Raw genomic sequence first — 17,906 nt, 5'->3', positions numbered from 1 at the left:
AGATAGAAGCAAGAAAGAGTGAGAAGGTCTCGAAGATTAGCTCACAAGTCGGATGGTTAACTTTTCTCAAGGGAAGTTTTCGGGGGTCCTGTACTCCTTAACCTTACAGGCTTGGGATTCCTTAAAAGTGCCCCTCACTGTATTCTTGTTGCGGTGTCAACTTTGCCTTTCCTCGGAAGAGGTTCCAGTTTCCAGCTCCTTGTTTTGTCTTCTGAATCGGTGCCGAGTTTCCAGTTCCAGGAGAGCTGCTCCTGAGTAGACCTTGCCTTGTTACCACGACTTCCTTGTTCCTGAATCAAGATTGACTTCGCTTTCTTTACCTTGCTTCTTTGACTTTGCTACAGGACTTTACAAGCGGATTTGCAGCGCTTTGTTTCCGCTATTGCTTCATGGACAAACTTTAATTTCTAAAGGAAGCTATCGAGCTTCACTTGTGGATTACAAATTAGACATTGATAAACTCTTTCTGAATTGCAATAGACTATATATTATGGACTATTTCTTACTCTGACTTTCCACCTTAAATGTGCATAGATATATATATTCTGCTTTAATAAACAGCTTGTGTGTTATAGTGGCTCCAGTCTGGTTTTCGGGTGCTCGCGCTGCCTTGGGGTGCAACACCACCAATGAGATGCAATTTTGTCAGGAAAACTCTACAGAATGATATGCATGGTGCTTCATTTTCACCATTATCTGTATAAACTCATTTTTGCTTATACAGTAGGTTCTGTTGCCCTAAACTGTGTTGTCAAGACTTCCTAACTAGGCTAATAAATCAGATGTTTTAATAAGTGGGATGTTCCTTTCTTAAGATTGTATTTCCACTGACCTACATACTTTATTTTTTGAAAGTCTCAGGAAACACACTAGGGGTCCTACATAAATAAGAATATAAGAAAACCATGCTGGGTTAGACCAAAGACCCATCTAGTCCGACATTCTGTTCCCATAGTGGCCAATTAGTTGCCCATGGGAAGCCAACAAATAGGACAGGAATCTAGCATCATCTTCCTTCTCATGTTCCCTAGCTGCTAATGTTGAGTGGCTTACAGCCTCAAATTGTGAATATATAGCCACCATGACTAACAGCCACTGATGCCCCAGTTCACCATTACTTTGTCCTCTAGTAGGGCAGTTTTTTTAGCCACCATCACTGCAACTTGAGGTAATGCATTTCATAATCTCTATGTGAAAAAAGTATTTTCTTTTATGCACATTGAATCTTTCATTATATCACCCTGAGTAGTAGCATTCTTTTTACCTATTTTTCTATACTAAATAATTGGAATGATAGAGTTGGAAGATACCATAAGGGATATCCAGTTCAACTCTACTGTGCAGGAATAAATAATCTAAGCACTTGACAGATAACTATCTAGCCTTTTTTAAAACCTCCAGTGAAGGAGACTCCACTGCACTCCAAGGAATGTTTTCTGATGTTGAAGAGCTCTTACATTCAGGAATTTTTTTCCTAATGTTTAGGTGGAATCTCTTTTCCTGTAATTTGAATCTGTTGCTCCATATCTCAATGCTTGCCAACGCTTCCTTCTTGTTGGTCGTGTGGGTGCCCTGTTCTAAAATCCAGGAGTTCAGACTGAGTTATGTGGTCAGCTAGAAGCGGCCATAGTGGCAACATGGAGGAGGTGAAATGCAGGCCATTTCAGGGAAGCAGATACAGTTCCAGGCCATTTGAACAACAGCATGGGAGCATGTTTATCACAGGCTAAACTGCCCAGTTTAGATAAATCCTTAGTCTCTGAAGCAGCTGAAAACAAGCTTCCCCTCTTCAACATGACTTTCTTTCAAATATTTAAGCATGGCTATCATGTTCCCTCTCAATCTTCTCTTTTCCAGGATAAACATACCCAGCACCCTGAGCTATTCATAGGACATTGCTTCCAGATCTTTTACCATTTTGATAGCACTTCCTTGGACACATTCCATGTCATCAATATCATTCTTGAAATGTGGTGCCCAGAACTGGACAACATGCAACTCTATCATTTTACCCTTCACTGGCCCTTTTTCTAAGAAAAGCATTTGCCAAATTTTCATTTTTTCCTCGTAGGGATGTGGCTCAATTTCCTTGATAATTTTATTGCCCTTGTCTGCACCTTCTCCAGCAATACAACATCCCTTTTGAGGTCAGGTGACCAAAATGATACACAAGTCCAAATTTCTGCAGATTTCTAAGACAGCATTATGACATTGGCAGTTTAATTTTCAATTCTTTTCCTACTTATTACCAAAACAGAATTTGCCCTTTTTCAGCAACTGCTGAACACTAAATTGACATTTTCACTGAGCCATCTATCATAACTCCAAAATCCCTTTTCTGGTCTATCGCTGCCAGCTCAGATTCTATCAGTGTATTTCTGACTATAACTGTATTTATTGGGAATGTTTCCCCATTGTGTATCATTCTATTCTCGTTTACTTTAAAATTTGTCTGCCATTTTGTCTATTCACTTAGTTTATGTTGATTTTTCAAAAGGAATCCAGGGGTGATCTGGGAAATTATAAAACTATTATCCTAATATGTTGTTGAAAGCTTTCATGGCTGGGATCACAGGGTTGTTGTGTGTTTTCCGGGCAGTATGGCCATGTTCCAGAAGTATTCTCTCCTGATGTTTCGCCCACATCTATGGCAGGCATCCTCAGAGGTTGTAAGGTATATACCTCACAACCTCTGGGGATGCCTGCCATAGATGTGAGTGAAACGTCAGGAGAGAATACTTCTGGAACATGGCCATACTGCCCGGAAAACACACATCAACCCCAATTATCCTAATAATCTAACCAGGCTGGTTGCCATGAGATTGAAATATATACAAAATAATGGCACATAATAATCAGATGGAAAATGTTAGTAAAAATAACATAATTTATCTGGAATAATGTTATATATACTAACATTTTCCATTGGATTACCAAGGATAGGTAATATGTGCCATTATGTTATACATATTTCAATCACCTGGTAATCACCCTGTGGACATGGTACCCATTATTTTTAAATTAGCAGGGTTACATTTGAGTTCTTTAAGAACCCTCAGATTGAGAGTATCTGGACCTATGGATATATTCATATTACATTTTTCCATAAAGTATAATCACTTCTCAGCATTGTTTGTTTCAATTCCTTAGACAGCATTCCTGAAACTATCCATTCCAGCATGAGAATCAGCCTTCCAACTCCTACTTATTGTTGTTTTAGTTATCTGCCTTCAAGTTATTTCCAATTTATAGTGACCCTACTGTAAACCTATCATGGGAGTTTCTTATCAGGATTTTATTCAGGAAAGGTTTGCCATTGCCTTCCTTACAGGCTAAGTGCAACTTGCTAAATGTCCTCCAGTAGGGTTCCATAGTCAAGACCAGGGAATTTGAACCCATGTCTGCTAAAACCACTACACCACACTGGCTTTAATTTCCTACACTGAACCCAGGAGAATCCTTATCCTCCTTTTTTATTATTTCAGTGACCCATTTCCCTTCTTGTATGTTTCCCTGCTTTTGGTGCATTCAAAGAAATCTGTGTGATTGGTCTTAATGTACTTGACAAGGTTGTTCTTGAAAACATCTACATCACCACCCTTATTGCATTTATTTGGAGTCTAACTTTATGTTTTCTTTGGTTCCCTTCATATGGGTTATATACTTTCATTTTCATAAGAAAACCTAAGTTGTCTGCTACATTGACATTGCTTGTTAATGCAGACGGAAGACTGATTGTATTCAGTGGTACCATCCATGACCTGAATTATCTAGTCAATCTGAGATTCAGTTACTGTAGTTTTAAATAACTTTCAAACCTTCTGCAGATATTTGACCTTCTTTCCTTTTCTGCTCAACTTTTTGCTTAACATGCTTTGTGTCACAGTCATGCAGTATTACAGTTGCCACCACCTATTCTTCTCTAGCATAATGTGAACAGATACAGCCACTCTTACAACAAGGAAATATTTGGTGAAGAAGCTTTTATTTTATGTTCCAGTGGTATATATGCTTCCCTTTTCATTTCTTTCCCTGTGATTTCTTTGCAACCATGTATATTTTTAAACACAGACTAGTAATACAAGGTCATATTACCATGTTGTCATTTACCTTGCAGAGAGAAATTTTAACATAAGAGGTAAGGAGATTTGAGATTATATTATTGAAAGCATGGACAGAAGGCACATAAACCACAACTTTTTTCTGTATCTAAGCAAGTTTAGGTTTTGTCAGCACTTGGCTTGAAGACCACGGGCAAATGCTCTTTATATACAATTTTGAATTCCAAGAGGAAAGGTTGGGTAGACATCTGTAAATAAGTGACTATATGAAGTGATAGAGTCCAATCAATATCTTTAACATAAACTGTATCAAATACTATGGGTATGAAACATCATCCTACTTCATGCCTTAATCTCATGAAGCATTTCTGATAGGTCGATGTCATGTTTACATTCGAAAGCAAGAGCTTTCGTTTTACTTTTGTTTAGCCTCCAATTTTTTATTGCTGTGTTCAATTGCTCTAAAAAAAACCCAGTACTTTTTCCTATACCTGTCTCTGTCACTGCTGATGGGAAAAAGAACACAAAAATAGATTTTGAATTAGCTGCACAGGGAGTTTCTTCATGTAATGATAAGGATGGAATTTTGTTAGATAGTATTTCCATATGGTGTGCTGTTGAAAGTCTTGGGTGGGGGTTCACAGGTGTAACAGGATGGTGCTGGAATTGAGGAAATAATATTTGTACTTTGATTGTTGAATTTCACAGATTGTATGCTTTTTACACAACACAATAACATTTATTTTTTAAAAATGAAACATAATTTTTGTACACTATTCCCATAAGTGAAGAGTAGGCTTGTGACTTATTGGGTTCAAATAGGAATGGAAAAGGGCTTTTTGAAAGCTAGCATGACATTATGGTTTGGACTCTGAAGATCATATTTCAGATCTCATTTGGTCATGGAAATCCACTGGTGACCTTAAACAAGTCTCACTCAACATCAGAGACAAGGCAACCACTCCTTACCAAGCAAATCCTGTGATAGGTTCATCTTAGGTTTAGTGGCTGTTTAATGTTCAGGTTCGCTCGTGATATTGATCCCCAATGGGGGATGCTGTATGCTTCCAGTATCTGGATTGGTGGTCTAACATCTAATATAGTCAAGCAACAAGCATGGTTTTTGGGGATCCTTTTCCAGTTTCCCAGATGTGTGCTATCTTGTGTCTTGCTGCTAAAATCTGAAAAATCCCCCTATCAACAAGAGCTTGGTGGTGGACTTTTAAATATTGGTTTAAGGTCAGTGTTTTTAGTTTAGGCTCAGGTCTAATTCATCATCTAGCCCAGGATGAGCACACTAGTACCTGGTTGAAGCTTAATTCTAACTTACCTGGGCCTTGAAATGGCACTTAAATTATTAAACGAAGACTGTGAGTCATTGCCTTATGTGAGCTGTATCCTCTCTCATATATTTCTTTTTCCCCAAGTGCACTGTTTACATACTATGCTGGGCCTCTACATGGAGCAAATTATCTTAAGAACTTGACTGTTACCGTATATCGTTGCCTATTCTCCAAAGCTAGATGTTCTTCTATGAATTGCTTTGAGGTAGATTTGCAGGAGTCCTATATAATGCAAGACTTTGCCCATTCAATAACCAGGAACTTGAATGTATGTGTCACATCTTATTGTTCTGCAGTTTTTATAAACAGGCTCAACAACATATTATTAACTCACTACTGAAAAACGTAGCTGGTAGAGCAGCCCATTTCTATGTAATATTTTCATTAGGAGATAATGTCCCCCACGTGACTTTGGCCATTGGTAAGTTTTTCTCCAAGGTAGCCAGGATAAGACATCTTCCTTTATTAGACTCAAGCTGAAATTTGCCTTGTATTTTTTCCAGTGTTCTGACTCTTGTTCATATTCACCTTGCATAGCACGTTGTCCTGTGTTTTAATCAGTTTATTAATCTGTCCACACTTTGTGTACCTTTTACCAGTGAGCTATTTGTGTCTTTGGGCTGTAATAAAGTTTTGATTGATTGATCTTAGGTCACTATAAGTTAGAAACAACTTGAGGCATACAACAGCAGGCTGTTCAAACAAAATATCATAACTGGAACTAGATATATAAAAGTCTAGGGGGAAAACAAGGGAAGAGGGAGAGATCTCCAGTAGGAACTGCCTTCCTAGGATAACAATCTCTCTTAAAGCATTTTCAGTATCCAGGGCTACTTCACTGGAGTGTCATTGTCATTGTCCTCCTTCTCCTCCTCCTCCTCCTCCTCCTTTTCCTTGTTTTCCTTCTTTTTAACTGAGAAACCTGAATATTAAGTGACAGCATTCAAAATACTACTTCAGGCATATAAGTAATGTTGCTTCAAGTTGCCTGTTGGCATAGACCAACTTCTTTGGGCTTTCTTAGAAATCCTTAGAAGTGGTTTGCCATTGCCTTCTTCTGAAACTCCTGGTATTCCATGGTGGTCTGCTTTTCAAGTACTAAGCAAGCCTGATTCCTTTTTAATTTCTAAGATCAGACAGGATCTGGTGCCTTCAGCATATTTAGGCATTTAATCTACAGAGTGGGTGAATTCTTTGTATAAAAAGCTAATACTTTCCAATAGAAACAGGCAGTCTCTATAGTGATCTAGGAAGGGATACATCAGAGTAATCATTAAACACATATTAAGAGTTTTAGGGTTTCATTTTGTTTTATTTTGTTTTGTTTTGCATAAGTTGAGCCCTCTGCCATATCAAATATGCTGCTCTTCTACTGTATAAAAATGCCAGGGCAACTGAGCAATTCTACCGTTGATGCAACAGTAATTGAAACAGCATCCATTGCCTCCACTATCTCAGCATGAAACAACTTGATAAAAAGGCAGGACAAACAGATCTTTGCCTCTTTGAAAGAAGTGTCAGCTATTAAATTTCACTTTCAGTAACCAAAGCTCAAAGGGAACAAAAATCCCAAAGGAAAGCTGCCTGATTTTCTCAATAGACTGGCTTGCTAATGCTGCCCAATCAAACAGTGCAAAAGAGAGCATGCACAGCTCACATTAAAATCCCTCTTCAAGTACATGCTTTTATCCATGAGTTGATCTAGAACTTGATGCTAAAAAAATTAAAATTTAAGAATTGCTAAAAGGTTATAGTTGTCACTTAACTTGTATCAGAGGGAAAAAGGCGTTTTGGGAAGAAACAGAAAATGTGCACAATATTCTCAATGTTTTCCTGTTATTTATCTGAGAATTGCACCACAACATTTGAAGTACAGTAGAGTCTCACTTATCCAAGATAAACGGGCCGGCAGAACATTGGATAAGCAAAAATCTTGGATAATAAGAAAGGATTAAGAAAAAAGCCTATTAAACATAAAATTACATTGATTTTACAAATTAAGCACCAAAACATCATGTTTTACAAGAAATTGACAGAAAAAGCAGTTCAGTACACAGTAATGTTATGTAGTAATTACTGTATTTACGAATTTAGCACCAAAACATTGCAACATGTACTACAAAAACAATGACTACTAAAAGGCAGATTGCCTTGGATAATACAGAACCTTGGATAAGTGGAGCTTGGATAAGTGAGACTCTACTGTACTAGAAAACTAAGACAACCCCAGTCCACTTTGCACAGCACTTTGGGAAGTGATAATTTTATTGAGTCATACTAAAGAAAGAAGGAAACAAATTACATTGCCATCCCTGGCCTATAATGGATGTGATTTGGCTTTAGATGGGGCACAAAGTCTGAAGTGATGCAGACTCTCATGACTAGGTACAAGTGTTTTCTAGAGTGAATCAGGCTTCCCTTTGAAATTCAAAAACCAAAATTAGATCTCACTTGAAGTTTTTTCTGCATTTGAGAAGCTGGGTTAAGAGGTTCACCTCTTCTTTGCACAGGATGTAAACCAGCCCTAGATGATGGTAATGAATCTGAGACGTGTGGTACAAGAACAATAAATCCATCCTTTACTCACCCATTTTGGCTTACCTAGCATAAACCCATTACAATGTAGTTCCCTAACATACTATCTGTAGTGACCATAGTTTGGATCTTAGTTCTCTATTCAGAAGTGAGAATGTGCTAAATGGAATAGAGGAGAATGCCTTATACAGGGTCTGCTGGTCTACTTGAAATTGATTATGTATCTACTCAGGATTAGTTTCTCCATCTGACAAAGAAACTTCAGGGTCTGAGACCCCTTTCCATCACCTGCCATCTGTTCCTTTTAACGGCAGTTCGCAGAGCCCTCCGCATGCAAAGCATATCCTTGTTCTACCAAGTTATTGCCTATCCTTGTTCCTCTAGCAACAATTCCTCATGGATTTAAAATAATCACCATAGGACCAAAGGAGCAGAAAAACAGGCCCATGTGCCACCAAAAGTGGTTTACAAGCAAATGTTTCATGCACATATGTTCATATATATAGACAACTCACACACATAGGCTAATGAAAGTGCATTCTGTTTCATTTCCAGGCATTCAAGGTGGCTTTCATGAGGCATTGTCACATTCAGGTAGAAGGTACTATGTAATGAAAAGAGAAGTAAGAAAAAATTCACAGGCAATGCTGCAATTCTGAAGGAGTTTTGAGTAGTATACATTATTCTCAAAGCTCCACACAGTACAAAAGAAAATTATTTTTATAGGATTTTGTTTTTTAAAAAATCAAATCAGCTTCAGGTTTTTGAAGAGATCAGAATGAGCATGTCATATACTTTGTAATGTCACTTTGCTATGAGCTTTGGTTCTTGAGAGAGCTTTGGAGAATCCAATTCCATGCTCACGCTGCGACCTGAAAGAACAAATGAATAGGAAAGGTTATAGCCTAGTCTTATGTGTTATCTCTCTGTTTAATACTGTGGGAGCTTGTAGGACTTACATTGTAAAAATTCCAGACAACTAGCTATGTTCATCTGTTGTAGCAAGAATATAATGCCGCAAAGGTCTTTGTTGTTTTCACTTCTATTCTCAAACCAAAGAAAAGTTAATAATGTAAGGTGTCCAAAATCTTGGATAACTTTGGGGTCAGAGGGAGTATGAAGATATTCCGGGTTTAAATTTGATCTCTCAGAACACTAATGAAAACAAATGAATCTTCCAGATAGTATTTAAAATCTTTTCCCCAAGAGCTTTTAAAATCAGTTATTTTTTATTTTCACTATTACTTATATAATAAACTATGCAACAGCAATCTTTTGCCCTCTCTCCCTTTCTTTCTCTCTGACTGGATCTCCCAGAAGCATTAAAAGAACAGAATAATTTGCAAACTGACACAGGTGCCTGTCTTCAAAAGCAAATTGTTTATTAAAGAGGGAAGAATCAGGTTACTCAGATATTCATGCAAGTTAAGCATTGAAAGCTCAATTAAGTCTTCCAGAGATCGGGATGCCCTGAGAACAAGAGAAGTCATGCAAAAGGCAGCTGCTGGGGAAACTGAAGCCAATATTATGCCCCTTGTAGTATCTGCAGGATAAGAATACTAATACACACACACACACACACACACACACACACACACGATACATACATACTTTGCTGTCAGGTTGTCTTAAGACAAAGGCACTGCACTCATTCCCTCAGCCCACCTGGCATGATTGTGAAAAACATCAAGTGCCAAAACAATACTAGACATAATTATCTAGTCTGCTGAACCCAAACATAGCCAAACCAGCTCCTTTAGAATACAGAGGAAAGACCAAACCACCCAAAACTTTTCTCAAATGAAGTATTCATAATTGGGAGGCCAGAACTTCCAGGTTCATGCCAGGCCAGACCATTGGTCCTCCTAGCCCAATATTGTCTATATGGTTAGATGGTAGTTTTCTGGTTTCAGGTGGGTTCTTATTATCCTCATCTAAAGATGCCAAAGAGCTTAGTGGTACAGCTCAATATCTTTCTGAACATGTGCTGTACCACTACAAACTAATAACCTTCTCAAAGGGATTTAACCCAATTCTATTTCTTAGTGAAAATATGGGTGGAATCCTGTTAGTGACATTGTTGTTGTTGCTGTTGTTGTTGTTGTGTGTTTTCTGGTAATTTCTAATGTACGCTGACCCTAAAACATGGGATTTCTTGGCAAGATTTATTCAGATGGGATTTGCCTTTGCCTTCCTCTGAAGCTCTGTGTGTCTGACTTGTCCATAATAACCCTGTGGGTTTCCATTGCTAAGTGTGTATTCGGAGTCATGGTCCAGTGCTCAAGCCACTACATCACAGTGACATATGTAAATCAAAGCTTTTTCTGCATTATATCAATGGCCTTCCCCAACACTTTGATGAGCAGTAACAAGGCCCCTCCTGGGCTGGGAGGCAGAACAGAGAACTGTGGAAATTGAGTCTTACACTCCAGTTGATGACGCGGGATCTCAATCATTGTCAGATGCTGATCTTGGAATAGACATCCCCATGATCCAGTTCCATGAAATTTACTTATTTACTTCCTACCTATTTTCTAAGGATGCCAGAATAGGACATATTGTTTCCCCTTACATTTTAATCTCACAACAATGTGAGGTAAATTAGGCTAAGACACAGTGACTAGTCCAAGTCAACCAATAAGGTGTTACTTGATAAACCTAGAATGGGAATGGGCATTTATTTTTTCTGGTAAAGTTTTCATTTTATTTTATAACCACCACCACAAAAGGGTTATATTATCCATAATTGTCCACTCTAGCAGTTCTGTCACTGTGATAAGAACTACTGGGCAAATCGGTGATCAAATTTCACCTTTACCCAACAAATCCTCCATAGTTATTTTAATTTAATATAATGACATATTGCTATTCTTCTTGCACAGATCAGGGTGGACAGATTGATTAAGCTTTAAGCAGGCATTTTAGCTTTAAAACACCCACCCACCTACTGCAAATTATACATAGTGTATCACGGATTGTCAACTTGATGTATTACATGTATGGTCAAAACTGGAATTTTGAACTCTGGATTTAAAAAGCATGTTTTAGAAGTAATATCATCTTCCATACATTGTACTCTCATTTAACCTTACATCCATCACAGGGTTATTATGAGGAGCATATTAGGCAGGAAGAGTGCATCGAGTATGTCACCTGAAACGAGGTGGAATAAAAATGTAAAGGTGGAAATCCAGTCTACAGTCATAGCAGTCACAAGCCAACGATGGTGGCTTCTTTAAAAGTACAGTTTTATCTCAAAGGTTTAATTGAATTCCCACATATAAATATGTCAGGGACTCCCACACTTGATTTCAGCATATAATGGACATCATTGTACTACACCGTTACATATAATGGGACTTGAGTATCTATGGATTTGGGTATTAGTGGGGTATCCTGAAATTTAAACCGAGTGGATATCAAGGGCCTATTGTACTCAGGTACAGTTTGTAATGTAACAAGAAGCCAGTCTTCCCTCCAGATGAAAATGTAGCGTGCTCACTGCTCACATCTTGAGCCCATGCTCAGTCAAGTTAGAAAGTGGCCATAGCTTGGTGGAAGAACTCTTCCTTTCCCTGCAGAAGTTCCCAGGTTCGGTTCTTCAGCATCTCCAGTTGGGACTTGGAAATATTCCTTGAAGGAATTTTGACCTGACTCAATATAAAGTCACTTCACATGTTCCACTGAACTTCTGCTCACTTTGAAACACAGCAGCCACAGTATTTGAAAGTAAAATTACTGTTCACTTATGTAAAGGTACTAATCCTTTTCCTTGGGAGTAGCTTGTTACAAATCAATTGTTACATGTCGTTAATTCCATGTTAATTCTCAAAACACATTTCTTTTATACATGCCACTTTATGCATTATCTGCTTATTGTTAGTGTTCTTCTTATTTTATTATTTGCTGATGCTGAAAATTGTCATTCATCTGGCTCCATTGAACCACAGAAAGTGTTGTGTGAAACTGATACTATGGCACTAGCTAGGAGGTTATTATATTGCAGGAAAAGCAGGCTGCAGTTTAAACCTGAGATTTGCGGTCCTATTGGGATCCTCGCATTCCTTATAAATCATTCCAGAGAAAGGAGATATAATCTACTAAATGGAAGTTCTACACAAACCACATAGAACTGAATGCCATAGATTATTATGATTAATTCATGCAACTTTAACTATTCAGAGGGCTTTAGTATGGAATATTTCACCATCATGTTCTTATATGGGGAGATTTATTTATTTTTATTTATTACAATATTTATATTTAGATCATTATATGCCACCAATGAACTTCTGAGAGGTTATTGTTTTTGGGTTTCCTGAACAATCCAGGTCAGCCATTGTAACACTGGATACAGACCTGTGTTGTGAAGAAAAGACTAATTCATATCAACACTGATTTAATTGGTTTTTTTCTAGTTTGGGGTATAGGTGTGTGGTAACTGTAACATTTACTTTGTATTACAGTTCCTAATGCACATATTGCCTGCATGTAAATCCAGGCATTCTCAGGGTTTTGTTTTTGTTTTTGTATTCTTTTCACAAGAACTTCCTATGAGCTTGTTGCAAAATCATAGAGAAATGTCTTTATAGTGATGTCTGGTGATACTTTCCATGAATGGTACAGCCTCAATGACCCATGTGTGCATCCGTTTCTGAACCATTTGCTACATAACCTAATTCATTCACAGTCAGTGTGGCAGAAAATCAGCTTTGAGTTTTACCATGGCTATCAAAGGAACTGAGCTCTGTTCCTTAAGCAGGTTCAGTGCTGTGTATAGCTCTTTTATATTTTGGATAAAACCTGGAGCAAATGCGCAGCCTTGCTGATATGGATATCACCAACCACCTATGCACTTAAGAGCATCATTCTGCTAAATAGCACTGACTTTATGCAGACAATACTGAACACTTTTTACCTCCCTCTCTTCAGACTATATACCAGAACAGTCCCCATCTGGTCATCACAAGGTACAATGGACCCGAGACTATAGAGTGAGTTTAGCAGCCATTCATGGAAGAAGTTTATATCACAGGATACTAGCTTTTGTGTTTTCCTGTGGACTGTAATATTTTGCGTGGGCAGTGGCGACCAACCTCCCCCCACCAGAAACCCACAAAGAAAGACAGATACAATAGGCATGGGATAACCAAAGGCCACAATTTGTTTATTGGTTACAATGAGAAACAGGGTTGGCAGCCATGCATGGGTCCAGGATCAAGAATCAGATAGCCCAATGCTGACCGATGCCACTTCACAACAGTAGGGGTCCCTGGCAGTGAGCCGACCAGTTCTGGCTTGGGACACTAGTACTGCTGCACCCCTACAGCACAAGGACACTCCCCCCTCACCAATAAAGGGGGGGTTCACAAACCAGATCCAGGGCCCATGCCATACGCCCCCAAGTTGTGACAAAAGCAAATGCTGAGCAATCGAAAAATAAATCCATAAAATGATACCATTTCAGGGTGGGAGGGATGGGACAGCTGAGAGGCAACCGGCACCCAGTGCTGGTCTGCCCCTGCTTTGTCTGAGCTGGCAGAACAAAGCACGGCCCATGTGCAGCTGATCTGGACACAGGCTGGAGCAAACCCGATTGGCTGCCTGGCCAAGCATGCCAAAAAGCACAGGGCGCAGGGCCTCCTGGGAAGGAGAACCCTGGAGAGAGGATGGTAGGGGAGGTGCACCAGCCGCCGCAACCTCCCTGCCTGGTAAGTCAGGCAGGGCAATTCTTCATGCATAAGCCTCATTAGAATAGTGGAAAAGTGGGAAAAGATTTCTACACACAATTCTTTGAGAGGTATCATTTGCTTTTTTTAGTCCGATCTGAAAGGGTGTGATGACTCTTCCATTGGAAAAGATTTCTAAGGTTTAATCTAGCTAAATTCAGGGTAAGTGTGTTATCCTGGGTCTTCTGAAGCATTCTACATAGAACAGGAATTGAAACAAGAATCTTCCTTTTCCTCTGAAGGTTGAGAAAGTGTCAGGATCCAATCCTGAGTTTCCCCAAAAACAGATGTGCCTCAGGACAATGAAATGAAAGAAATTGGCTGCAAATGATTTTTAAAAGGGGGTGTGCATGATATGTGTGTGTCATTCCCATTTAATAACCAACATTAGGCTTTAGCTTTATGAAATTCTAGAGCTTGAAGTCATGGTATATACTAATTATCTTCAAAATACTTATTCAGAAGAGTGTTTTTGTTACTGATAAAAAATCAAACATAGGAGTGGATTTCAAACATACTTCTCAAAGATAAAATCTGGGAATGAGCATTTTGTCGTTAAAATTTACTTTTTAAAGAAAAAAATCACACATCTTTTATGTTATCATAAATATCTGCCCCCTGGGTTTCATCTAAAGGCTGGTTTCTTTTTGTTCTTTGTAATCTTAATAGCTCAAGTATACTTGACATGAACTGGATTTTTGTTTCTTTGATTGACTTTCAAAACCATTTTTTGTGTCAACAAGCTTTTATATTGCAATATTCCAACCAGTCAGGCAACAAATAAAAAATAATTAAAATGGTGATTTGATATGCTGGAATTATAAAACATAAAGATTAATTTAGGAAAATGAGATTTCACATCACCTACTATGGCTGCTTATGAAGAACTATAGCAACAATGTTATAGATCTTTTCCTTGTCTAGTCCCATAACTTTTGCAGATTACTGCCAGTATTTGTAGGTATAGCTCATTAATTGCTGCTGACAATACATTTGTTCCCAGTTTGAGGGGAATCAAAATGAAATCATTTACAGAAATGTTTATCAAAAAAAGCACCCTTGGATATTCAAATTTGCTTTGGCATTTGACCGTCAAACCACATGTTTGACATATCTGAAATGAGAGGCTTCTATCAGGACAGATGGGGGACAGGGCAGATGGAGGACAGGGACAGAGTTCTCCTTGTTCAAAGGGGCTTGCTTTGCCTTTTGCATGCTTTCCTAGAAGCTACATCATCTAGTCCAGAGGATTTCTGTGGTATTTGAATTTGGGTGCATAGATCTTCCATCCAGTTTTCACTTCAGACCACTGTGTTGTTTCATTATGATTTACAGGAAGGTTAGTATTTCTGGAAAACACTTATTTTGAAATTGTGGTTTTTGACTAGTGAATCTTGGAATAGGCCTTTTTTGTGTTATATACAGAAATATGTTATTAATTTGAGCCTGTTTGCGTGTGTTGTGATACTGAACTGTTATGGTTTTACCTTGGCATTTTTATTGTTCTAGTGTTTTTGCTTATGGTTAGGAATAATTTCTCCTCTTTGTATTGTAACATGTTGTGTTTTATACAAATGCTCCAGGAAGCTGCATCATTTTACATATTTAGGTTTAGGAAGTCAAGCAGCACTGTTCAGTGGAATTGGATTGAATGCTGATTCAAAACTATAGAAAATGAAGTGTTTGAACTAGCCTTCTTTACATGAATGAATCACCAATTCTGCTTTTGCATCTGCATGCATAAACCTTTGCACCACATGAGCTCCCAGTGGCTGCATTTAGGCATCACACTGAACCCTAGTTTAGCATAAGGGAGATGAGACGCAAGCCCTGGAGTCATGCCTTTGTGCCCTTCTCTTCCAGCACATCTGCAAAGAGGAATCCAGGATGTTTTAATTCTCATTTCACTTAACCACAGGGCATTGTGTATATGGACATTGAATGTTTGCCCTATATGTATATAATGTGATCCGCCCTGAGTCCCCTTCGGGGCGAGAAGGGCGGAATATAAATACTGTAAATAAATAATAAATAATAAATAATTGTCATATTGCCTGAACCTTAGGCTTTGTTTAAATAAGCCAGTTCATTTAAAAAAGATAGATTTATGTTTTGATGTTGTCTTATTGTGATCAACCCATCATTCAAATTACTAATTGTTGATCTAGTTCATATGGCATTTTCTCACAGCAGAGTTGGAAGATGGTGGGAAACAAGGTTTGCTTATTCCCATTACGCTAATCAGAATAGGCAACTCTGATGCTTTAGATTAGGGTTCCCCAAACTAAGGCCCGGGGGCCACATGCGGCCCATCGAAGCCATTTATCCGGCCCCCGCCTCCTCCCTTGCCCGGTGCGCACCTTCCGGAGCTTTGCTTGTTTATAATGGTATTTTAATTATTATTTAATAATTAATTAATTAATTAATTGTCAAGGGGTGCTTTGCTAGAGCTTTTGGTGCACAAAGGCAGAAGGGGGCTGGACTAAGTGGCCCAAGGGGTCTCTTCCAATCCTCTTATTATTATTATTATTATTATTATTATTATTATTATTATTATTATTATTATTATTGACACAAAGACACAGTATAACACAGCAAACGAGATATATATGCTGGATTTCGTATCACAAATCACAAGTTCCCAAGCATTTAGGGCTGTGTGATGCATTATTATTATCATTATTAACAACATTGAGGCTGGGTGGCCATCTGTCAGGGGTGCTTTGCTTGTGCTTTTGGTGCACAAAGGTAGAAGAGGGTTGGACTCAATGACCTAAGGGGTATCTTCCAACCCTCTTTATTATTTTATTATGATTATGATTAACATTGAGGCTGTATTTGTTCCCATTTGGGTTTTTTTACTTCAAAATAAGAGATGTGCAGTGTACATAGGAATTTGTTTATAGGTTTTTTTTTCAACTATAATCCAGCCCTACAACAGTCGGAGGGACCGTGAACTGGCCCCCTGTTTAAAAAGTTTGGGGACCCCTGCTTTAGATGTTGTTGGACTGTAACTCCCATGGTTGTTCATCATTGTCTATACTAGCTAGAGCTGTATACTAGCTAACTGCTGGAGAAGACTCATAAATTTTCCACCCCTGAGCTAAATGATTAACATAATAGCCAAACCCAACTCTCCCTGCACACAGTTGTGGGTAAAGAAGGAAGAAATCTGGTAATAATTCAAAATGTATATTATTCATTGCAGAACAGTGTTTACTGCTGGGAAATGTGAACTGGGTAGCGAATCCTGAAAATTATAGCATTATTTTGATGCTAGAGTGCTATTATATCATCCCATGTATTATGAATCCAACGGTTTCTAGGGCTCCATACTGAGTGGAAAGCAGGGAATGATAGATCATAATTTACTTTCACAGAAAAGTCAAACTCACTTATATGAACCATATAAGTCAAGTTTAATTAAGCCGTACAGTGTCAGTAGAAAGCTTTCTGTCAATAGGTTCAAAGCATTTCTCAGGTGCTAGACAGTTGACATATATAGGAACAATAACCCAAATAACTCCAGAGGATTTTATGTTGCTTAAACCAAAACTTCAGCATATAGACAGACAGATAAAGCAGCTGAATATATAGTTTCCTGTGGGTTGCAGTGCATCGTAAATTTGCATCAAAATCTCTATAAAGAAAGAAGCTTAGTGTTCCCCCTGGAGTTCCAATTTATACTTCCAATGTGTCCACATAAAGGGGAGAAAACATACAATTAGGATTGTTTGTTTGCTTGTGTTTTGTTCTGAAACTAAAATGCGCTACAGCTATTGTGCCAAGTATGTTTCGCAAGGGTTGATAGCTCAAATGAAGACCAAAAAGGAAACATGCTCTTTAAGCTGCTATATTTCTCACTCACAATAAACACTTGAGAGCTGCAAGAACCAGAGCGGCTTGATGTTCTTATGGCAATTGAACAAAACAGCCTTCTTGCTAAAAAAAAAAAAAAAAAATCAGTTTCATCGTAGAGGGAGAGGGAGAGAAGGATATGTCACAGTGTCCCTTTTGGCTGGGTTCATGCTGAAACAAGCCAAACCAAGGATTCGGTAGAGTACAGGGATAGTTCCCAAGAGATTGTCCTGCCTCAAAAACACCCGGGAGCTCCACTTCACATTGAGATCTCCTTGTACCCTGCAAGAGAGTATGTCAGACACCTGGTGGAACAAATATCCAGTGTGTGGAAAGAGTATTCAAGCATACCAATTTATACACATTGGTGTTCAAATTCT

At 38.4% G+C, this 17,906-nt stretch overlaps 1 protein-coding gene across 5 annotated transcripts in view; it reads left to right on the top strand.

The window, feature by feature from the left end:
• The window catches only part of adgrb3 (adhesion G protein-coupled receptor B3), a 678,053-nt gene that overhangs the window by 590,630 nt on the left and 69,517 nt on the right, over nucleotides 1–17,906 (top strand). The window lies entirely within an intron of this gene.

This window comes from Anolis carolinensis, chromosome 1 (assembly GCF_035594765.1).
Source record: "Anolis carolinensis isolate JA03-04 chromosome 1, rAnoCar3.1.pri, whole genome shotgun sequence".
Lineage (NCBI taxonomy): Eukaryota > Metazoa > Chordata > Lepidosauria > Squamata > Dactyloidae > Anolis > Anolis carolinensis.
Note: the sequence above shows the minus strand (reverse complement) of the source record. Positions and strands in the feature narration are given on the sequence as shown.